The following is a 25992-nucleotide window of genomic DNA, read 5'->3' on the forward strand; positions in this document are numbered from 1 at the left end:
TTGTCTAGATGTGGAATTACATTTACTGTGTTACATTTACTTCAGTAACTTTCTGAATACATTGTACAAGTAAGAGTATTTTAATCAATGGTGGAAGTATTTACTTTTAATTTCCTTTGGTATTTACATTGTTCAGTACTTTATATTACTCCACTACATCTCAAAGATAAATCTTGTACTTGTTACTCCACTACCATTAGAAAAGAAGCAGGATGACATCATGGTGTGAAGTGACTGCAGCAGCTGACCTGGAGAAGTGGAAGCATTCTGTGAAGGTCTTACAGTATGTGCTACAAGACACCAAGTGCATAGGAAATGGGTAACAATGATTTTAAGGCTTTCTGGTATTTGTTACTTTGCAGATGTCGTGTTGGACTACCTTTTCTAAAGTGTAAAATGTATGTAAATATTTTTACTGCGTTGATAATCTGCCACGTTTTGTGAAACTGTTTGAATACAGTTCAAGGTGGTACTATATTGTTACATCCTGTGTACAGGTTAGGAATGGGTATCGTTCACCTTTGAATCAATACGATACCTTTTTCGTTACCTGGGAATCGATACGATACCATTTTCGATACTTTTTATTTAAGATTAACTTCAACACGGAAGCTGCTGCGGTAGAGCAGAGGTGATGATGATGATCACACAGTGTGGCGGAGCGGAGAGTATAGACGTTGGATAATCATCATAATAATAAACATTATAGGCTTCCACAGTAACGACTAACGAGTGTAGCCTACTAAAGCAGTCATTAAACTCTCAGTAGCCCAACTGTTACAGATGCGACCGGCCAGGGGTGCGTTCCAGAGTATCGAAACGAGGTATCGTTCGTTTTTACGTGAACCGATACCCGATAGTATCGACGTCATGCGATCGATACCATTAAAAGTATCGCAGACGATACCCATCCCTAGTACAGGTACATGATAAGAGTAAAACCATAAATGCCACAAGGCATCAAGTGGATAAGAAACGGGTAACAATTATTTTAACACTTTACTTTGAGTGCCTAAGACGCTCACAGACGTCTTAACGTCTGTCGCTCACAGATGTCTAAGCTGGTTACCATGGTAACCGAGACAGCCGCTTGTGAGCGAAAACGTTTTGCTAGTGAGCGAAAATGTTTCGCTAGTGAGCGAAAAACTTTGTTACTTGCAGATTTAGTGTTGGACGAACTTTCCTAAAGTGTAAAATGTGTGTAAACGGCCTGTGCACACGTCTTCAACATCCGGTGTGTTCATAATCTGACACGTTTTGTGAAGCTGTTTGAGTCCAATGTAATGCACAGATAATTATTAAATGCTTGGCCTGATCTGGCCTGTTTTGGTTGCTGGTATCAATCATTGTCATGTATTTAGACATTTTAAGTTATTTGTCATGAACTGCCCTGTGGAATCGTTTGCTCCAAACAGCAATGTATATATTTTGTATTACTGTGTATGTCCAAAGCCAAAGTTAAATAATGTAATTGTAATTGTTACATTTAATTGTCCAGTAATATTTCCATGACAGCCCTGTGTTTGGTTTTGTTCAAAATGTTAACATAATCAATTACAGAACTACAGAGGAAACAAGTCCCCAGGACTTGGCTGAACAACCTTGATGTCCATACAGGCCAGGGCCATGACATGTAACAGAAAAATATGAATAATGACACTGAATTTGTTGGAAGATATTTTACATGTTGAATGACTTTAATAAAGTATAAAAAAAGAGCTTTTAACATCTCAACGAGTGTCAGCAGCTAAAGTTGTCCTTTTGCTGAACGCCAACTGAGGGACCCGAATGATGATGATGATGATGATGATTTCTGCCTTAATGTTGTTGCTGTCAACTTGTTCGACTAATAAAGTATTCAATTAATCAATAAGTCAATCAAAAAAGAAAAATCTATATTGTATCGATTCCATTCATATTCCATTCATCATGTGATGATATGATGGTCTGTTGCTTTGCTTACTGTTACATAAAGTTTATATATTGATAAAGATTCTCTGATTCTCCTCATTAATGTATTCTGTAGTTCCCTTGATGTGTGAAGAGGTTGCAGCACCAAGGGGATCAGAGTTTTGCTCAAGGACTCAACACTGACCCAGGAGGAGCCAGGGATCCAACCTTGAGCTACTGCTGTATTATAGTAGAGACTGTAACTTGACATTCATTTTACACTTCAGCAGTGTTCACACTAGCAACCCGAATCAGATTGTTTGCATCCAGATTGATTTTATTTATTTTTTATTACAAAAATAAAGTGATATTTAATCATAAGCATGAGGAGTATCCATCGCGCCTCTAGTCTAGTTCAGGCCGGTCCGGTGCATCTCAGGAACAGGACTTGAATGTGTAGAAGGAGTATACTGGAGCAAACACGGACTTTTAGAGCCTTTTTTATTAATACAGGGTGCAGGCAAGAGTGACAACGTTTCGATGTCAATACATCTTCGTCAGGTCATAGCATGAAGCGTCTACAAAATGGCTTTTATACATGGATAGCAGGGGTTGGCCCTTCAATTAGCCAATCTCCGAAAGCCAGCAATAATGACTACATCTTGTTTCACGTGGAGGGTGAAAATAGTGCCCAAAGGGCTACATACATAGTCATCTGAATAGCAAAGATACACATTACATCTGTTGCAGTGCAAAGGCCTATAGGTTCAAAGTACAAGTTTCGATAATAAACGTTAAAAAACGTTTTGTATAAACAACTTTTTTTGTATAAACACTTTTTTAAATATTTTTAAAAACAATAAACACATAGGGCAGAATATTTGATGATATTTAATCATAATTGAAGAAAGTAGCTGTGATCAATTGTATGGCCAGGCAGTCATTTGTCTTTAATGGAATGAATTCAGCACCACATAAACCTTTAGACGTCCCAAAAGTTCATATTGGACAATTTGTATTTTCCCAGTCTTGGTACCCCAACTTTGATTGTCTCACAGAAGGTTTCCCAGAGGAGTTGGGTTGCAACTAACTGAGAGGTGTTAGCAGACACCTTTATGAACACATGAGAAGAAAATTATTGATAAGCATTTATTTTGCAGATAACCCTAAATACTACTGTCTAAAAACAACTGTTTAACTCTCCCTCTGAGGACTTGAGGAGATATTATGCTTCTTGTCTTCAGTATAGAGGCTCTGAGTCTAAGCCATTTTGCTGCTACATAATTATAATTGAATATAATTATAATGCATTATAAACATAGTATACGTATAAAGTTTACCTGTACATTATAATCTGCGTAAAAGCACTCCTAAATATTCATTCATTTGTGATTTTAAAATAACAATCATTACACATTATAAAGCACCCTTGTTCGTGCATGTGCTCGCGGGCAGCAAGAACTGGATTGTGGTCATCTTTGCAAAATACCGCCCATTGTTTATATTACTCGCAGAGTGAGCGTGTTTGTCTCCACGGCGGCGTGATCCCCACTGATCCAAGTGAGAAAGTCTGCGGCAACCGCCGTCTGTCTGTAGGGCGCTACAGTCTCTCTACTTGGAAGACTCTCAACTCTCCCTATAGAACCATCCATGTGATGATGTTCAACTCTCCCCATAGAACCATCCATGTGATGATGTTCAACTCTCCCCATAGAACCATTCATGTGATGATGTTCAACTCTCCCTATAGAACCATTCATGTGATGATGTTCAACTCTCCTCATAGAACCATTCATGTGATGATGTTCAACTCTCCTCATAGAACCATTCATGTGATGATGTTCAACTCTCCCCATAGAACCATTCATGTGTGGTGTGTTGTTTTCTCTCATATTGGGCTCATTCTACTGTAAGGCCACAGGTGTTCTTGATGTTGGACATTGTAAACTCAGAGTGGCTCAACTTTTGAAAAGTCTACATTAATGTATGTAGCGCAGCAGAATTAGTTCATACAGATACACTTGAGGGGTCACTGCGCACTATGTTGCTTTAAGTCTGTTACTACACTATTACGCAGTCTACGTCACAGGCGACGTGGCAGCCTGCTGGCAGTCAGCTGATCTCTTGCCAAGCTATGTAACCCCCTCAGGCTGTCATTCTCTTGCTGCTGCCTTCCAGGCTGTTGTGCCATGCGCTTGCTTGCCCCCACCGCCTCCCCAGCTCCACCAGTAGGCTCTGCTAATTCTGTCCCCCATGGGGGGTGTTTATATATTTATATATTTATATCCCCCTGCTCCTAATGTTTTTTTTTTTTTTTATAATAATTTTTATTCAGCATTCATCATAAGACAGTGTAGTAGGGCAGAATAGTGGGTACACAAATATGCTTTTCTTTTCTTTTTTCTCTAAAAAACAGACAATACACTACAAAACACTTAACTCAGAGTACAAAAAGTACCCAACACTTAAGACAAAACAATCAACAATCCCCCCCACACACACCCCCCCACCCCTTGGGTCTTTAGTTCCCGTTCGCCTCACCACATAGGCAAAAAATAAAGAAAGAAAAAGCAAAAAAGTATCCTTAAGAGAAGACGTAATAACAATAATTATTATTATTAAATCAGCAATGTCCACCAAGCAATAAGAGAGAGAAAAAGTAAAAAGACAGGGAGAGAGAGAAGAAGAAAGAAAAATAAATAAAAAGAAAAAAAGTGTGTGTGTATGTGTTTCTTCTCCTCTACCTATCCTATCCCCCCTCCTCCTCCCTCCTCCTCTCTCCCTCCAAAGAAAAAAAAAAAAAAAAAAGCAGATATACACATATATATACATACATACATACATACATACATAGATACATACGTACATACATACATACACACATGCATACATACATATATATAAGCAAGAGTCTGCGTGCGAGATAGGTGGGGGGTCCCCAACTAGGTCAGTGCTGTCAGACCTATGTGTCTTCAGACAGTCTTGTCAGACTGGTAAGATAATTTATTATAGGGCCCCAGTTGGACAGAAAACCGCCTGGGATCCCTCGTGAATCAAATTTGATTTTCTCTAATTTCATGTATAGCATTACGTCCCTCAGCCATAGATCTAATTTAGGGGGACACGGGGACTTCCATTCTAGGAGGATTTTTCTCCGTGCTAGCAGTGTTAGGAAGGCAATACCATTATACGTTATTTTATTATGAGGAAGTTCTTTGGGCGGTACACCAAAAATAGCTGTTAAAGGGTTGGGCTGTAAATTTATATTAAACATTTGTGAAATATGTCCAAATATGGCGATCCAGTACCTCTCTAGTTGAGGGCATGACCAAAACATATGCTCCTAATGGTTAATGATGTTCTTCCGGGCTGCGCTGAGCAGGGGGAAGCAGAGCCGACGCCAAGTCAAAATGTTACATATACACTTGTAATACTCATCAATAATAAACCTTGTTAATCATATTGTAAGTTATCTGAATGAAATGGGTGCAATAGCACACAGTTTTACAATCAGATTTAAGGCCTTGAATAATATATTATAGACGGTATGAGCATGCATAAAGTAAATTGAGTGGCAAAGTGAGTTTAACGTTGACTTTTCTGTTTGGATGTACAGTATGGGCTGTCAAGGCCCGGAAAGTAGTATTTTGCCACTCAGTAGGCGTTTCTGCATAACCTCTGGGTATGATGATGTCACGCGCATAACCTCTATTATACCTGTCATCAGTCAGTACAGCTGCTCACACCTTCCTCCTACGAGGTCTTTGAGCTCTGTCACTGTCTGGTCATAAGACACCAGCAGGCATGTGCACACATAGACATCAAAGGGCTGGGGAAAGTGTTATTTTGAACGTCATAATTTATTCGCATTTATTGTCTGACCCGTTTCCATTCACTAATGCACATTTAGTTTTTTTGATAAAGCCTCAAAACCCACCTCCTCCAAGCGCAAAAAAGTTTTTGCGGATTATGAAAGTTTATTCGAATTTTGAAGTTTTTCCATAAAAAGATTTTTGCGCAAAACCCTTAATGCGCATTAACAGGCTTTATGGAAACAACTATTGACACAGCAACATCCTGGAGGTTAAGGCCCATTCCCACTGGGCCAGATAAACAGAAATTGTTTATCTGTATCTTACCATCCCCTTCAGTGGAGACAGATATTTGTATCAGTTTATCTGGCCCAGTGCATGGAATGGGCCTTTAGACTGATTATTCCAGGGCCAGAAAGTCAATTTAATGTATTATGTTTTTGTTGCTTATCCTCTTTCTCTGTGTCTGTGTCGCGCTACTGTGCGCTGAGGAGAGAACACCCATCGAAAACACACACAAGTATGTTTTCTTTTTCCCCTCCACACAGTGACGTCTACATATAGAACAGCAGCGTTTCAGAACACCAGGCAGCAAGTCAACACATGCTGGTGTGGGTTGGCAGTCAATGTGTATAGGCTATAAGCTCCCTGTAATCATGCCGCCATGGACCGTTGGTGGGCTGAGATGAATCAGTTACTGGGAAATCTTAGGTCAAGAAATGTCACAGAAAAGACAGTTTGAATGTCAAGAAGGGAGAAGGTATCATCATTATTAGGAAATGTGACAGTTATGGCATGTACTCATACATGTAACACATCACTATAGTATCAGTTAATGTGGAAGGATGGATACAGTAAGAGGGACAGATCAGTGTTTGGTTCTCTGGACTACTGCGTATTTAGAGCAATCTTGACGGCCCTCTGCAACCTACCTTTAACTAACCTTAAGCTGGCCATACACTAACAGATAATCGGGCCCGACTGAATCGGGTAGAATTAAACACTACAGGATCATTTTTTCAGATTATTTTACCAGATAATCTAAACGGGCTCAGACTAGCCGTTTTGAACAGTCGGGCGCTCCGCACGCTACATGATTCTATTCAGATTGAGTCGGGCCTGAACAATGCAATAATACATAATATAATGAATACAAAATGTCACGGGGCTGTTCTGAGAGCTTCGCCTTGCAACACACACACGCACGCACACGCACGCACGCACACACAAACAAACACACACGTGTTATCCACACAACACACCATCGCATCGCTTCGCGCAATGGAGGAAAAAAAACGCCTCAATAAGGAATTTGTGTCCCATGTTGACAATGAGTTCACTTTGACACGTTTCCATCCATGCCTCTGTTCCTCTCTCTGACTTTTATACCCTCTCTCTCCGCTGCTAAACTGGTCTGCGTGCTGTGACTGCTGTCTGACTGTGTGGCGCACGGAACAGTAGATTGCCAAGATCAAACTGTGTCCCTCCACGCTACGTTGTAGGGTTTGTAGATCAGGCAGTGGGCGTGTACTTGCAAGCGCAAATATAGCGAGTCAGTCAGTCACCCGTGCGCTGTTGGCTGTTCCCATGCTGGACTGGTAGTGACTATTTCTGCTGATATAAAACAAACCTGTATTGAGTTTTAATTCCCATCGCAAGCAATCATGATACAACCTGTGCGGATGGATATGGACGGTATGAAAAATGTGTGCGTGGCTGCGTGCGCGCGCCTGTACATGTGTGAGTGAGAGAGAGAGGGAGGGAGGGAGAGATGGAGAGAGAGAAAAAGAGAGAGAGAGATCTGTCGATCAGCAGCTGTCTTTCTCTTGGTCACCCGCTGCTGTTCCAGACGGGGGATCCCAGAAAAATATCAAACATGTTTGAAAAGAGTCGGGCTGGCCCCGATCGTCCTCCGAGCCACTCGGCTGGGCTCCGAGTGGATCTGTGAGACCTCACGCTAGTCGACGTTCTTGCCCGATAGTCGGGCACGTTTCAGTCGGAGGAAGCCCGATTGTCGGGGGGGTAATTAAATAGCCCGATTATCGGCTAGTGTAGGGCCGGCTTAACCTAACCTTAGCACATAAGAGAAAGAGTTTTTTTTAAATCTGTTATCTGGCCCAGTGGGAATGGGCCTTAAATCTCATTGTCATTGTCATGTGAATACAGCGTAGCTCAACATAGACAGGTTACTATAGGTCACGACACATGGCGTCAGCACCCTCATAGTGATAGCATGTTGTAGAAGAACGGCAACAAACTCATAATGTATGTACAGTATTATCAACCTGTTATCCGGGATTTTCAACTGATTGTGAAGCAGGGACCACTGTTGTGTTGGGTGGTGATATGTGGTAGTACTATGTTAAAAAGGGCCGTTACACCACAGGAAGCAGCTGCACGCAGCCATGCAGAGCTCATGCTCATTCTAACCCTGCGTAAACGACTCAGTGCTTAGTTGAAATGTCCATGTCTGTATCATGATTAAGTTACAATGGATGTTTATTCTATTCTTATTTAATGACTGCTGGATCATTAATGGTAAGCAAATCATTCCTTTTGTTACTTACAGGATTACTCTGAATAACACTGATTTTCTCTAAATTATATTTATAATAAGGGACTTAAGACGACTACCACCTACAAATGTCCTTTCTAAATAATTATAACCAGGGTCTAACTAAGCAATCTGCATAAAATACACTCTGGACTAGAAGTTTATTCAAGATGCTGCTTCTCGTGTGTGCAATTAGTACACACAGACTCATCTTCATCCCCTTGTTAAATCACATACTAGAAAGCTATCCCAGCATTTATGTTGGTTGAAATCAGGTGATATTCTAGACCAGATCTGACTAGTCATGGTTTGACTTGATCTGGCCACAATCCAGACGTCACTGATTGGTCCAGGTCCTGACCGAGCTTGCTGGGTAATGAATAGGGGGTTTCCACATAGCACTGTGCCCTGTCTTGTGGTCTGAACTCTGAACACTTCTCTGCTCTCCTCATCCTCTCAGTTCCATGCATTCACTGCTGGTTTAAACGAGGTGAAATAAACACAATCATACCTTAGAAGGCTATGTTGTTCCTAACCCTACCCCAGGACTTAGAAGGTTAGTTTATGCATTTCAGTGAGTGATTTTTCACTAGCAGTAAGCTAGTAGTGAGCTTCATTGTTCTGTGTGCATTTTGTGACTCGCTACAGAGAGGGAGAGACACTACTTTAGTGGTGCGTGTTGGTGGCTCTAAACAATGCATCATTTTTGACTTGCCCACCCAATCAAAATGAATAAATGTTACAGATATAGGTATGTTGTGGTATTTTTACTATTGGCAAAAATATATATCTAAAAATAAAATAAAACATATTTTGATTTTGATTGGGTGAGCAGGATGCACGTTTGGCTGGGCTCTGCCCACCTCTGCCACTGTCAAATATGTTGTCCCATGCAGTCTGCATTGAAAACACATGCATATTTAACATGTAGCAGCCAGGTCACAGTGTTTAGCTGGACCTGTAACTGTATGGACTGCAGAGTGGAGTAGAGTGAGTACAACCCCAGAAGAGGGATTTTTCCTTGTCCATAGAATCAGTGCTAGTGTTGGGGAAGTTACTTTGAAAACGTAACTTGTACAGTTACAAGTAACTCACCATGGCAGTAACTTGATCAAGTTACAGTTACAGTATACCCCTGGAGAAATGTAACTTATAAAGTTTCAAGTTACATAGAAAAAGTAACTTGAGTAACTTGAGTTCCTTTTTTTTCCCAGCGTTGAGAATGTTCATTTGGTGTACATGAAACAAAATGTAATATCCTACAAAAGTCACATGCCAGCAGAAATATGCCTCTCAACTGAGTTTTATGTTTTATTTCAAAAAGTTTCTTTTTTAGTAAACGTGTTCCTAAAAATAAAGTAAAAAAAAAATAAAATTATGATCTGTTGAGGACATTTGTAACTTGTAACTTGTGTAACTTGAGCCAAAAATTACCCAAAAAGTATCTCAGTTACTTGATGAGTTACAGAAATATGAATGTAACTCAGTTACTAGCAAGTTACAGCAAAATGTAACTTAATTACGTAACTCAGTTACATGTAACTAACTTTAACTTCCCCAACACTGCTAGTGACTGAGCTGAGTCAAGTATGTCGTTGGGGGAACCCTATGGGGAAACCCCCCATTAAGGTCACTGGCAGTGGGATTCCCTTGCTGGTGATGACGTTGCGTCGATGGAGTTGGTGACGTCAGGATTGTCCACAGCTGTCCAGCAGCAGTAGGATGGACAGAGAGGAGAGAGATGGAACTCTGAGGAGGAGGATTATAACCATGGACCCTGGAGGACAGCAACAGAGGAACAGAGCTGCTGTTGTCTCCCACAACAAGGCTGTCTGCTAACAGAACACGGTAACATCATGTGTCCAGCAGCAGTAGGACGGATGGACAGAGAGGAGAGAGATGTACAACACGCTCTGACCGCTGGACAGTGGATTACAGTGGATGATTTACACCAGGGATCATGGAGGACAGGAACCCAGGAACAGAGCTGCTGTTGGGGACAACTGGCTCTGCTAACAAAGTAACCTCAGCTCACCAGGCTTTCAACCTTCTTATTATAACTCTATGCCTTCAACACGTTAGTAGCAGTAGCAGTTAGCCTCCCATTAGCCACAGTTAGCTTGAAGCTGAGGCTCACGTAAACAACGTTTTGGTAACTTTGGCTGTGTGTGTGTGTGTGTGTGTGTGTGTGTGTGTGTGTGTGTGTGTGTGTGTGTGTGTGTGTGTGTGTGTGTGTGTGCGTGTGTGGGTGCGTGTGTGTGTGTGTGTGTGTGTGTGTGTGTGTGTGTGTGTGTGTGTGTGCGCGCGCGCAGGTAACGTTTTAGAATGAATAACTTATTAAATTAATTGATTGATTGATTCATTGAATAATTTATTAGAAGTTTGCAATAGAAAAAAGCACAGTTTCATGACAGTACAAATCACTGGTACAAGGTCAACTAAAAGGAGATCCTAGAAAGCCGAGGCTTATTTCCACAGGAACCACACATTAAGTATCTCATATAACATTGAAAGACAGACGGATAGAACATAGTACTTTATCTAGGATAATATCAGTTTCAAAAGCATAACATCAAATACAAAGGCAGAAAAAAGGAAAAAAAGGGGGAGGGGGGAGCATGGGGGCTTAGTCTATTTACAAGTCACGGGTAGCTGCTGTCTGAAGGTGACTTTTCATACCAATTTTGAAGGAGGCTAGGGATTTGCTCTCCTTTAAGGCTTGTGGAAGGACGTTCCACATGTTGATGGTGTAGCAGGAGAACGAGAATTGTTGTTGTTTATGCTGTTTTTAGTTTGAGGTCATTTTATGTTTCTTAGATAGGCTTGAAGTTTTTATGTTGCACTGCAAGCGACTGACGGGAAACCATATTTTATTTTCTGGGTATACGTCCGTCTGTATTGTACATGGAGAATGTGATTATTGACAAGCCAGTGGAGTGAAGAACTTGTCCCCTGGGATGGGTTCGACACTCATAGTTCACCCCCAAAATGACCCTTTTTTTCCTGTAATTATGGATTACATACCCACCCCATGCATGGACACTTAGTTTGGAGAATAATCCGAGGGAACAAAACAGGCTCCATAAAGAAGCACTGCTGGACTGGTCATCACATTATTAACTTAGGAATGACACAATAATATCCATGAATTCAGGTCTCCATGGGGTGAGTAATCAATAAAAAAGTTATTTTGGGGGTGAACTAGTTTTTATGTGTCTGTCATTCAATGTGAGTATGAGTTAAAAAATACCCCAATTGAAACAAGCCCAAAAGCTTTCTTGAGGTGTTTATCCTTTGAGTTGACCTTGTACCAGTGAACTGTTCTGTCATGAAACTGTACCTTTTCCTTTGCAAACTGATAATGAAGTCCTTCCTCCCATTCCTGACAGCCTACTCCTATAGGACAGAGCAGAGTGGAAGTGGAACAGCAGGGGTCCATCTGATCTGGTTCCAGCCTGGATTACCATCGTCTTCCTCAGTCTGGACTCCTCCACAGTGATTATTATGGTACCAAGGTCTTCCTCAGTGTGAAGCTGCTCAGAGCTCAGTTCAGAATGGATTCCTCTGGGGTAAGTGGAGCCCTAGAAATACAACCTCTGTCATCTTACATATAGACTATAACACTCTGTAATATTCCTTAATACACAGCCATAGATCTATCCTATAGACTATACCACTCTGTGTGATATTCCTTAATACACAGACATATATCTAACATACTGTATATCACTGTGTGTAATATTCCTTAATACACAGCCATAGATCTACATATAACACTGTGTGTAATATTCCTTAATACACACATCCATAGATCTACATATAACACTGTGTGTAATATTCCTTAATACACATCCATAGATCTTACATATAACACTCTGTGTAATATTCCTTAATACACAGCCATAGATCTACATATAACACTGTGTGTAATATTCCTTAATACACAGGCATACATCTTATAACACTGTGTGTAATATTCCTTAATACACAGGCATACATCTTATAACACTGTGTGTAATATTCCTTAATACACAGGCATACATCTTATAACACTGTGTGTAATATTCCTTAATACACAGGCATACATCTTATAACACTGTGTGTAATATGCCTTAATACACAGCCATAGATCTTACATATAACACTGTGTGTAATATTCCTTAATACACATCCATAGATCTTACATATAACACTCTGTGTAATATTCCTTAATACACATCCATAGATCTTACATATAACACTCTGTGTAATATTCCTTAATACACAGGCATACATCTTATAACACTGTGTGTAATATGCCTTAATACACAGCCATAGATCTTACATATAACACTGTGTGTAATATTCCTTAATACACAGCCATAGATCTTACATATAACACTGTGTGTAATATTCCTTAATACACAGCCATAGATCTTACATATAACACTGTGTGTAATATTCCGTAATACACAGCCATAGATCTTACATAATATAACACTCTGTGTCATATTACAAATACACAGCCATAGATCTTACATATAACACTATGTGTAATATACCTTAATACACAGGCATACATCTTATAACACTCTGTGTAATATTCCTTAATACACAGGCATACATCTTATAACACTGTGTGTAATATGCCTTAATACACAGCCATAGATCTTACATATAACACTGTGTGTAATATTCCTTAATACACAGCCATAGATCTTACATATAACACTGTGTGTAATATTCCTTAATACACAGCCATAGATCTTACATATAACACTGTGTGTAATATTCCGTAATACACAGCCATAGATCTTACATAATATAACACTCTGTGTCATATTACAAATACACAGCCATAGATCTTACATATAACACTATGTGTAATATACCTTAATACACAGCCATATATTGGTCCTATCCACAGTCAGTTAGCAGACTGTTCTCTGTGGCAGTAAAATGCTCAGCATTGCATGTGTTCTCACCCAATAATGAATGCCTCAGACTTGGAGTCAGATAATAGTCCTCTATAGTTTCACATCCCTTTGAAAGTTCTGGCAGAAAATGTGCATTTATTTATAATTGCTTTTTCTGCCAGAAACGTGACCAGTTACTGTATGGAGTGAATAAATATGCCCAAAAGTGTCTTAAAAGCCACATTACACTGATGTTGACCTTTCAATTTTAAATGTGTCTCCAACTGTAGTAAAAAAAAAAAAAGGGGGGTCTCTGATAATAAAATCAAATGCAAAGACCTGCACACTGTCAAGAACTGGCAAAAAGAAATGTAATTCCACGTTTCTGTCATTTAGACCTTCACCAGGACAGACAATGTGTCTTCTACTGTAGTAAAACATAAAGACAACCATTTTGCTGCTCATTGAATCAAAGGCTGTTCTGTTGTGTGTTGTTGAAAGACTGTTCTCCATGCTGGGAAATTATTGTAATGACTCACCTGCGCCCTCTGCAGTCTACAGATAGTCAATATAAATTACTACCATGGACCATTGATCACCTTATAAACAAACTATTTATCTATCTGACTCTTATCATGTATCATTACTATTTCTAAATAGAAGACATCAGGAACTATAGATGATGATGATGATGGTGAGAGGGTGTAGAACCAACTGTATTAAACTGTGAGGTCTCAAGTTAATCTTGTGACCATGATGTCTGTTCTGTGTTTTAATAGTTGGGTTTATACTCTTATAACAGGGGTCTTCAACGTGTTCAGGCCAAGGACCCCTTTGCTGAGAGAGAGATGAAGCAGGGATTAAAAATGTTCATAGATTTCTTAGACAGCTTAGACTTGTTTGACAGCACTGTCGGTGTATGTTGGATTAATGTGGATTTGCAGACATTTAACCACTTGAACTGTCAATACTTTCTACACCAAACCTCTTTGCCAGAAATCTACAAGCTCACAACGCCTCGTGCAACGCCTCGCTTGTAGATCTGCTATTCTAATCAGAATAGGGATGTAAACAACATGATCCTATCACACAAAGATTTGGCGGCCACCCTGTAGTAACTCTGAGGACCCCCTAGGGGTCCCGGAGTTCGAATCCCGTGAGAGGCTAGCGTTTATTTATGTATTGATTTATTTATTGATTCATTGATGTGTTGATTTTGACCCTTTAAATATTCTGAATAGTTACCCTACGTGACACATGTTTACTCAGACTACAATGGTTAATAGTATTTATAAAACATATAAATGTATTGTTGAGACTGAGAGCTCAAGAAGCTCCAGATGATTGTAAATGTTGGGCTGCCTCCTCCTCCTCCTCCTGCTGTGCTGCTCAACCTCATGTATAGATTTATGTGTTGGACATCTGAGTGTTAATGACATCACTGCTGTCATAACTAACCCTATACGTCAGGGGTCTTCAACAGGGGGTCCGGGACCCCTAGGGGGTCCTCAGAGTTACTACAGGCTGGGTGGCCACCAAATGTGTGTGATAAGATCATATTTTTTACATGAACCAGTTGAACCCTAGCATCCCTATTCTGAGTGGAACATTAGCCAAAAATGGCAGATCTACAAGCTCACAAAAGCTTGTAGATCTGCCATTTCTGGCAAAGAGGTTTGGTGCAGAGGGAAAAGAGTAGACTAAACGTATTGACTTACAGTAAAACTGAACACATTGTCAGTGGAACCACTGGTGTACCTGTCCTGTCTGTATGTTCAGAACTGAACATGGTGGAAGTCTGTTTATTGTATTTCCTCTTATGTTTATTTTATTTTGTATTTTTATTATACTGTACAGTGTTTTTATTGTGATATGGATCTCCTTCACAGGAAGCAGAGGTTGTCTTCCTGTTTGTCAACAACGTAGAAGGAAGTTCCACAACTCAACGTGACGTCCTTCTGCACCACGTCTCTCTTCATCCAATCAACAATCACTACGGTATGTTGGCTTTGTGATCTAAAACAGTGGTTCTCAACCTGTGGGTCGGGACCCTCAGGGGGTCCCCAAATTATTTTGGGGGGTCCCCAGATGATTAACTTAATGTGCAACATTGTTTTCTCACTCAACAGTAAACAAACCAACATAAAGTTTAAGTGTATAGAGGGTATCTGCACATTTCTAAACATTGGCCAAATTGTCAAATATTAGAGGCAGAAATTGCGAGGCGTTGTGAGCATTTAGATCTACTATATTCACAATAGAACCATCTTATACAAAATATAAAGCCTCAACTCTTAGTGCTCTTCAGTGTGGGGGGTCCCCACACTGAAAAGGTTGAGAACCACTGACCTAAAAAGGCATTGATGCGGACAGCTATGTGTACAACATCTGTAGTTACTATGACGACGGCTGACGTGGTCTCCACTTGATTGGGTCTCGTCATAAACTTGAAGACCAGAATGAGTGCAGGACTGAATGTATCAAAACCTCCTCCTTTAGGAAGCACAAACATACAGGGCACACAGTTAGCAAGTGATTAATGACCCCACACCAGTCTCAAAGCACCGGTCAATCGTGTGCCCCGTACGTTTGTGCTTCCCAAACACACACATGTGTTCCTAAAGGAACTTTTCATATGTTCAGTCCAGCAGTCATTTCAGATGGGGTCCTGTCACTGACAGAGAATGTCGTCCGTGTTCAGCTCGTGGAAAAGTGGAGATATTTCACTAAACACACGTTTTCTTCCACAACTTAAATGACTCCACGTCTTGTGGGGAATCAGTCTGCTAACTGTCTGGATAGGACAGATCTATGGCTGTGTGTTTGTAATATTAACACAGAGTGTAAGATCACAGACATTCTAGGGCAGGGGTCGTCAATGGTTTCAGGCCAAGGACCCCTTAGTTGAGAGAGAGATGAAGCAGGGACCCCTTAGTTGAGAGAGAGATGAAGCAGGGACCCCTTAGTTGAGAGAGAGATGAAGCAGGGACCCCCACAACGTGTTCATAGATTCCATATAGTTTCATTGTTTGACAGCACTGTATTTTGGATTCTTGTCAATTTGTGTTTACTTTTAAGATATTTAACCACTTGAACCGTCAATACTTAATAAACTTGACCTTTCACTCTGTACTTAGTCTGCTCTTTTTCCCCTCTACACCAAAGATCTTTGCCAAAAATAGCCGATCTACAAGCTCACAACGCCTCGCAGCGAGGCGTTGTGAGCTTGTAGATCTGCTATTTTTGGCTAAAGTTCTCAGAATATGGACACTAGGGTTCAAGTGGTTAATATAAAAAAGGAGAACATTTTTCTTCTATCACTCAAAGATTTGGAGGACCCCCTGTAGTAACTCTGGGGACCCCCTAGGGGTCCCGGACCCCCTGTTGAAGACCCCTGTTCTAGGGCTCTGGATGTAAAAACTGTCTCTATTGATGTTTTCAACAACAAACGTTGACTGTTGTTTTACATCAGTGTCAGTCTCAGTCTCACTGCTATAGAGTCATGGAGTGGATACTTGTAGTTATCTGATGTTGACAGTAACAGTAATTGTTATATTTCAGGTAATTATAATATATGACTCGGACAAACACATATTATGCAGGGGCATAGTTCCGCCGATTTAAAATGAGCCCAATACGGAACTAAAACTTCCTATGATTGGCCGCTAGTTGCGCTGTTTTCCCCCCCGGCCGGTCACAAAAAGAATTGTTCTCCATTGGACCACATTCATTTTCCCCTTTCGTTTTCTAACCTTAATTAACACTTTCATACATACTTTATGGTTCCTATCGCTAGTTAAAAATTGCCTTTCAATCACCATGATATGCGTTTTGTGAAAATAAGGTCCCATTTATGTTAAAATTGATGATAAAGTTGCGGGGGCGTGGCCAACTAAACTGATACCAGCCGGCTGTGTTCTTCTTCGTGTGCTGTATTTCAGGAGGCTCCGACCACATTCTCCCAAGTATCCCTGCGGTTGCACGTGACCGTTGGCAGCCAATAGCATCCTCTGGTTGCATTTCAATCTATGATGGCAACACCCATGCCAAGGACCCATATTGTGTCATTTGCGCTGCATAGAAACCAATGGCGTCGCTTTGTCCATATCTTTTATACAGTCTATGATATTATGTTGACAGTAACAATAATTGTTATATTTCAGGTACTTCTATGACTCCAGGGGCCCTATTATGATCCAGGTCTTGTGCCTTATGCCGTTGTGAACTTGCAGATCAGCTATTTGAAATATTTAAAAAACAAAAACAAAATAGTAAAAAAAGGCAAAGAAGTTAAGGCAGAAGGCATAAGACCTGGATCATAATAGGGCCCCAGATGCCCAGAAAGTCTCTCTGTTTAACTGACACCTCTGGTCCATTCTATGGTGTTACACTGCCATCTACTGACCAAACACATTAATGACCTGAACAATGCTTCAGTTTACAATAATTCCACTATAGTGATATTCATCACAGGTCTGCTGGCAGTATTGTGACATCAGAGTATCCATGAGGAGGCGTTTGAAAAAGCACAGAAATCTATAAAGTAAAAGTAAAAATCACACCTAGTGTGAATTGAGCAGTGCTATTTATGAGTTAATTTCAGTAAGCGTCCTGCGAAGCTTGGCCAATGTGACCCTGGGTGTCTGCATGAAAGCACCACAGGTGACAGACATTAATACATCTCTCAGATTAATACGTTACATTAATACATCTCTCAGATTAATACGTTACATTAATACATCTCTCAGATTGATTAAAGTCAAAATGTTTCATTACTTTTAACAAGCACATATAATATACTACTATATACCGTAGCCTACTTACCTAATTAGCCTAGCCCTAGAATGGCGTGGACTGCCCATAAGTCCTACATCTCATTAGTCCTAGTTTGGTTAAGGTTAGGTTTAGGCATAGTTTTACTGAGGTTAGGGTTGGGTTTAGGTTTAGGCATAGTTTTACTGAGGTTAGGTTTGTTTTCACCTGGTTAGCATTCACCAGATTCTGACTAATGGGATGTACAGTAGGAACAATGAGATGTGGGATCAATGCCATGGCACCAGAATGTCAGATATTCCATACAGTGCATGCAGTTCCATACTCAGACACAGAAAACACACAGGGATTCAGTGTTCTGTGTATTGAGTATAGACTACTGTACTCTTGACAATCATTATGTGTGTTACTTTGGGTCAGCTTTTGAAACTCACTGAAACTGTATTTATGGGGCAGCAGAAATGACATACTATGTGTTGAACAGAGTAGAATCTAATCAGTCATAAATACTAATCATGTGATCATGGATGATGTAATCATGTAATCATGTGATCATGGATGACGAAGGAACAGCATATTGAAGTCTAAAGCTCTCTGATGTGGTTGTATCTAACAGACAGAAGCAGCAGACCATGCAGTGTCTCAGTGGTCTGGTGGTTAGAGTGTCCGTCCTGAGACTGGAAGGTCGGGGTTCGATTCCCAGGCAAAGACTCTGAAGGATGGGACCCAGCTGAGTGCCTCCTGCTTGGCTCAGCATCAAGGGTTGGATTGAGGGTAAGTCCTTGTGACATACTGTACTAACATCATGTCCATCACATCATGTCCATCACATCATGTACATCACATCATGTCCATCACATCATGTCCATCACATCATGTCCATCACATCATGTCCATCACATCATGTACATCACATCATGTACATCACATCATGTCCATCACATCATGTCAGGGTTGTCAACATTGGACTGTCAGAATCCAGGAGATTTATTTTTGGGGGTGCGCGGAACTCCCTAGCCGGGGTCTGGGGGGTCCTCTCCCCAAAACGTACTAATCAGGCCTGGAATTTCATCATTTTAGGGGTAAGGCCACTTGGCCTTTAGGGTTGTCCAATTTTTGAAGGCACAAAGGCCAAATGGCAGGGCAGGAAGGCCATCAAATAAAACAAGATTTTAGGCCATTGAAATACCGGTAGTTGATTGAATTTAAGCGTTAAGGAGGCTTTTAAATGTAATATGTAGACTATATCTGCTGTGAAATAAATACATTGGTATTTACAGTCTGATCCATGCTTAGCCCTGCACAAGGTTACTGGATTGGTTTACAAAAGGGGACTCATCAAGACACTGGTGTCTTCATGACAAGAAAGAGACATTGGTGTCTAAATATTGACAAGACAGAGGAGAAAGTAATACAGTCAGCTGGGCTGGGGCATTAAGGCCACAGTGGCCTCAGGTCATGCCATTGGTTTGAGGGGCACAAGGCCAAACTGAGGGGCAACAACGGCCATGGCCTTCATGGCCTCCTTGAAATTCCTGCCCTGGTACTTATAGATATATTTTCCCGTGTTCTGTTGAATTTTGTGCATGTTTGATACATTTATCAGGCTTACTTTACTAGCATGTGTACAATTTCAGCCTAATATGCCAAATGTAGGTGTACAGATCTAATGACAGAAGCAAAGTAAGACATCTTTAATAATGACGTCTCATGTAAGTCATAACTTAAGTGAATATCTGTATGATCTTTCTTCCATGCATTGCCCCCACCCCTAAAGCGGGGGGTCTGGGGGTCCTCCCCCATAAAAATTTTAACATAGTAGATGTCATTTCCTGTGTTCTGGTGAATTTTGGGAGTTTGATACAAAATCCAGGAGAAATCCAGGAGATTTGCCAATCCAGGAGACTCCCAGGAGAGGGGTTCAAAATCAAGGAGACTCCTGGGAAATCCAGGAGAGTTGACAAGCCTGCATCATGTCCATCACATCATGTCCATCACATCATGTCCATCACATCATGTCCATCACATCATGTCCATCACATCATGTCCATCACATCATGTCCATCACATCATGTCCATCACATCATGTACATCACATCATGTCCATCACATCATGTCCATCACATCATGTCCATCACATCATGTACATCACATGTCCATCACATCATGTCCATCACATCATGTCCATCACATCATGTCCATCACATCATGTCCATCACATCATGTCCATCACATCATGTCCATCACATCATGTCCATCACATCATGTCCATCACATCATGTCCATCACATCATGTACATCACATCATGTCCATCACATCATGTCCATCACATCATGTCCATCACATCATGTACATCACATGTCCATCACATCATGTCCATCACATCATGTCCATCACATCATGTCCATCACATCATGTCCATCACATCATGTCCATCACATCATGTCCATCACATCATGTACATCACATCATGTACATCACATCACATCATGTCCATCACATCATGTCCATCACATCATGTACATCACATCATGTACATCACATCATGTCATGTCCATCACATCATGTACATCACATCATGTCCATCACATCATGTCCATCACATCATGTCCATCACATCATGTCCATCACATCATGTCCATCACATCATGTCCATCACATCATGTACATCACATCATGTCCATCACATCATGTACATCACACATGTCCATCACATCATGTCCATCACATCATGTCCATCACATCATGTCCATCACATCATGTACATCACATCATGTCCATCACATCATGTACATCACATCATGTCCATCACATCATGTCCATCACATCATGTACATCAAGCTGCCTCATGCTACAGAAACGGGAGATAGACTGCTGCCCTATGGGCCGCATGGCTTGGCAAGGCTTACTTACATAGAAGGTTTACAGTATAAAGATGAGACTCCTTTCCTTCTGAATGAATACATATCTTAGAAGGTTTAGATAAACATGTATTTATTAGTGGTACAATTTATTGAAGGGGTTTACAACATGTCAAGGTATAAAGTTACAACATATTTATACTATTTACAATGTGATGTTAAAAGCCCCAACAAAAATGTAAACACTTCAAGATTTATAAAGAGTAAGAGGATCACAGTACATAAACATACTGTAGGGTTTTTCTATTGATTACTGACCCCATGGGGACTTGATTTCAAGGATATTTTTTGTTTTTGTCACATTCCTAAGACAAGACAATAATGTGATGACCAGCAGTGGTTCCTTATGGAGACACAAAGATTATCCTTAAATTATGGTCTTAGGAATGCGACAAAAACTAAATATATTATTGAACTCAAGTCTCCATGGGGTGGGTAATCAATAGGAAAAAGTAATTTGGGGGAGAACTACTCCTTTAATGGCTTTTAGCTCGGTCAAAATAAATGAATGTAAATGTAAAAGACTCAGTAGAAATAGGAACCATGACAAGATACTATAAGTCAAACACATGGAAACAACAACAACTCTGAGTAGTGATGGCATTAAGGGAACCAGCTCATGTACATCTAGGATGTTACTGTATGATGACAGTACACTGTACTCACTGTACAGTAACAGATCTGTCATTATGTTACTGTATGATGACAGTACACTGTACTCACTGTACAGTAACAGATCTGTCATTATGTTACTGTATGATGACAGTACACTGTACTCACTGTACAGTAACAGATCTGTCATTATGTTACTGTATGATGACAGTACACTGTACTCACTGTACAGTAACAGATCTGTCATTATGTTACTGTATGATGACAGTACACTGTACTCACTGTACAGTAACAGATCTGTCATTATGTTACTGTATGGATGACAGTACACTGTACTCACTGTACAGTAACAGATCTGTCATTATGTTACTGTATGGATGTATGGAGTACACTGACTGACTGTAGATCACATGCACTAATTTGCAAATTAGGCATTAACCCCCCGGGCTCCACTGGGCGCGTCGAGTCAATGTCAACGCTGGGAACGCTCTCGTTTTAATCAATGAAGGGTGCTCCACTGCCAACGTCAACGTTGGACGCTCAAATTCGCTCCGGTTCATTTTTTGACGACGGCACGACGCCGTCTTTTTGGTGGAGCTCTAGCCTTAGAAGACACTCTTAATCCAGAGTGACTTACAGTAAGCAAGGCATCAAATGCATATAAATAGTAATCTAGGATCATAGGTAAACCAAGAAGCTATCATCAGTCTGAAGCCCTTTCACACAGGACAGTTGCGTTTTTTTTGTTTGCTGCATGAATAAAACGCATTGGATTTGGTGTGCAATGCTGTGTGGAATCGGCGCTGCGGATTCCAAAAGGAGTCATAAAAGGAGTGATGAGTTTTTTTACAGCATGCGACAAGACGAATCGAACTGGGTTCGATCGAGAAAAAAAACGCACGGCCGCAGCCACTCGTTGCATGGCTAATTAGGATCCGGTGTGCATGAGGTCGTAGAGAATCATTGTTTTCTTTTTAAAAAATAAAATTGTCCGTTTTATCCGTGCGGATAAACGCGCCTGTGTGCAAAGGGCTTTACAGTAGAATATCAAAACAATCTATAATCTGTACATTTAACTGATACACACTACAAGATGTCAGGTCTACACATGAGGCTGGTACTTTATTACATTATACGGTTCCATTCATTGAGTCTTGCTAAATGCCTTTTAAGTTTAATAATGTCTCATCTCCCTTCAGTCTAACATGTTGTCTTCCACTGTGTCTAACTGTGTCTCCTCCAGCTCCAGTGTCTGGTCCTCAGCTGTCCTCTGAGTGTCTGTCCCAAGGACACATGAGGGTGTCCTGCTCCTGTGAAGGGGACAGTGTCCTCTACAGATGGACTCTGGATGGACAAACCCTGACGGACAAGCAGCTCCTCTCTGGACGTCCTGACACTCAGGACATCACTCTGCCTGTGGGGACGTCAGCAACATCTTTCTCATGAATAAACATCTCAGCGTGTCCAGGTGAGACTGAATGGTGAACTGAACTAAGGCTGGGCAATATATAGAACATTATGGATATGGAGGTGTCAACATGCAAGGTACACATATCTATGAAGACTGCTTGAAATGAGGTATTGGTGTATGTGTCAAATTAATTAACAGACACTACATGCACAAAAGCAGTCCATCTGTAACCAGGTGTGGTTATTTCAATAAAACCTACCTAACCCTTCTATGTGTACTGTGCAGTGTGCATGCATGGATATGATATTCATTATCTGGTTTAGGCAGGCAGTGGACCTAAAGCAGAAAAACATTAAAAACTATAGAATGCAATTGTTTTTGTAATATCGATATTGAGGTATTCAACAACGTTTTCTAATATTGAAGGTTTTCCTAATATCAACCAGCCTTAGTTGTCAACTGATGCTGATGAACACAGTATTTCAGTCATTCATTAATTGATGCTCTGTCATGTGACATTGTTGTATGCCGGAAATAGCATATCTGCAAGCTCACAAGGCGTCACCTTTAAAGATAAACCAGGCTTAGGCTTACATCATTGTGAATTCATAGTTTCATTATTATTTTCATCTCAGAACGTTGACATTTAACAGTTTCATGCTCTTTTCTTCTTTTTCTTTTACAGCTGAATTAACATAAAACAAGTTTGAGGTTTAATCCTAGATACACAGATTGCTTTGCTCATTCAAAATGTGTTGCAGCTTAAAGTTGAGAGGATATTGGCATATGGCCGGGTGTAAGTATAAAAGTTATTTTCAATCTGTCCTATAATGGAAACCGATATACAGTTTTCCTCCTGACACATACTGTACCTCTTAAGGGGAAAATGTACATATTTGACATAAATGTAAAGTAGTGTAAAATAACAGTGTAATTCAGGAGTGCCGTGGATGAAACAGTTATCTACAGAAGTGACCTGAGACAAATATGTTGAGAACCTCTGCTGTACATCATACTGGGTCTCTTTAGTGTGTATTCATTTGATAAACTAGTGACGACAACATGAGTTATTATGAGATAATCAGGACCATGAAGCTGTCCTAACCCTCTTGAATGTTAATAATAACAACATAATACTCATATTGATCCCCTGGGTCCATATCTGACCAGTTCATAATGTTACATTATGATTGTTTTTCCTCTAGCACATGGGTCTGCTTTATTGAAATCATTTGTACTTTTTCTGTTAAGCACTTGTGCTTCATTTCTACTTTGTAAAGCGATTTGAGCTGCATTTCATTTCATGAAAGGTGCTATACAAAAAGCATAGTTTTATTATTATATACAATATATAAAGTGAGCTTTAACCAGTAATCTTTACCATAATGTTGGCCTACAGGATGCTGGTGTGACTTCTAACGCTTCCACCGTCCAAATCACACACAATCTGCCACCATCATAACGTCTCCTCCACTCTACTGATGCAGGTGTAGTGATGTGCGGAAGCAGGGATTGAACCCGGGGGTCCCACTCGCCAGACCAACGCTCAAACCGTTGTGCCAGAAGGCCAGAAGGGCTGAGTCCGCTGGAAACCTTTCAGCTAAAGGTTCAGAGACTGAAAAGCTGTCTGTTTAGTTCGTTAAAGTTGAGCTAGATCAAGTCAATCAAAGAGCACTAAAAGACTAAGCTTCAGAACTCCCAAAACAAAATGATACGACCTCTGATGATAATGATACCTCTATAGTTAGAGGTAGACAGAATGACTTTGACCAGCTTTGGGAAATGTATATGAACACCATGGAATCAAGTACCTAAATGAAATAACAATATATGGTTAAAATAATAATAAAAATAAAAATAAACTGTCATTTGAATTTTTGAAAACAATGTATGGGAACTTTGTGTTATTATTATTATTAGTTATTTATCTTTATTTTTATTATTATTCTCAATAAGCATGTGCAGGGGGTATGTGTGTGTGAATGTGAGTGAATGTTTCTGAGTATATGTACTGTATTGTATGTAAAAAAAACGCTCCCATCGACACTATAAGAAAATACCTGGACAAAATCTGCTTTAAGTAGGATGTGAGGGGTCTAACTAGAGGTTTGTCAAGATTCTGAATCCATTGCAAGCATTTGTTTTACACAAAAAACTTTCCTTGTGCTAAGAATGGCCTCAAAACTGTGAAAAGTGATGACTCCACTAAACCATCGTTTTATAAATACATACCATACATTTTCAGGTCGGGATGCCAATTTCATCTATGAACTACATGATGCAACAAGTGAAATTGAAAGTGATCAAACAGTATAAAATATTGTTCCAGTTAAAAGTAACTGGAACAATATAAAATATTATATAACAATTTAAAATAAAACTGGAGATGTAGAAATAATGGGATGACATTGGCAACCTCCTGTATTTTCTTCTGTTGGGGAGACGGGGAGAAAATGGTTTACTGAGCAAAACAACATTCAATTGATTCAACAAATCAATTGAATGACTTTAAAATCATTCAAACTGGCTAAATGTTTATATATTTTTCTCCATGAAATTCACATTACCTGTAGGCCTGGTATGGTTGTCTACATTCATTATTGAACAAACATGTAAACTGGGTTAGGATATTAACTGGAAAGTTGCTCTTTAGACTAGACTAGAGCCTACACTTGAAGAAGTATAGCCTACCAGCCTACCAACCCACTCACCTACCCACCAGTCAGTCAGTCAGTCAGTCAGTCAGTCAGTCAGTCAGTCAGTAGGTTAATGTCTCTCCTGTCCTGCACTACTAAAACCATAGAGTTATAAGAAGAACTAACCAGAGTTGTAAAAGAACTAAAACACCCTGGAATCCATGTCTGCTGCTCTAGAGATGTGATTTATGGTTCTATGAAGTGAGCCGGATCTCTGAGATCTGTTCCTTTCAAAGAGCCGTTCAAAAGACTGTCTCATTTAGTTACTGGTTACTTTGTAGATTTTATAGGATACATTTCTGCCATTTGAAAATAGCCGATCTTCAAGCTCACAAATTGTGTTGCGACGCATTGTGAGCTTGTAGATCGGCTATTTTCAAAAGATTTTTCGACATTTTATTCATTGGAAAACTTGTGAAATGAGACA

At 40.2% G+C, this 25992-nt stretch overlaps 1 protein-coding gene and 1 long non-coding RNA gene across 3 annotated transcripts in view; both read left to right on the forward strand.

The window, feature by feature from the left end:
- LOC308302599 (ribosomal protein S6 kinase alpha-2-like) overlaps positions 1 to 1845 on the forward strand; it is a 50282-nt gene extending 48437 nt beyond the window's left edge. For both annotated transcript variants that reach the window (XM_080746856.1, XM_080746855.1), the window contains one exon: positions 201 to 1845. The gene's annotated coding sequence lies outside the window, so the exon portion shown is untranslated. The remainder of the gene's footprint in view (positions 1 to 200) is intronic.
- Positions 1846 to 9839: 7994 nt separating this feature from the next.
- Positions 9840 to 24658, forward strand: LOC308302611. Its single transcript, XR_013962950.1, has 5 exons — positions 9840 to 10276; positions 11646 to 11825; positions 15041 to 15149; positions 18541 to 18698; positions 22702 to 24658. It is a non-coding gene; the product is annotated as an uncharacterized lncRNA (long non-coding RNA).
- The last annotated feature ends 1334 nt before the right edge of the window (positions 24659 to 25992 follow it).

This window comes from Nannobrachium achirus (genome assembly GCF_963921795.1).
Source record: "Nannobrachium achirus genome assembly, chromosome: 17".
Classification (NCBI taxonomy): Eukaryota; Metazoa; Chordata; class Actinopteri; order Myctophiformes; family Myctophidae; genus Nannobrachium; species Nannobrachium achirus.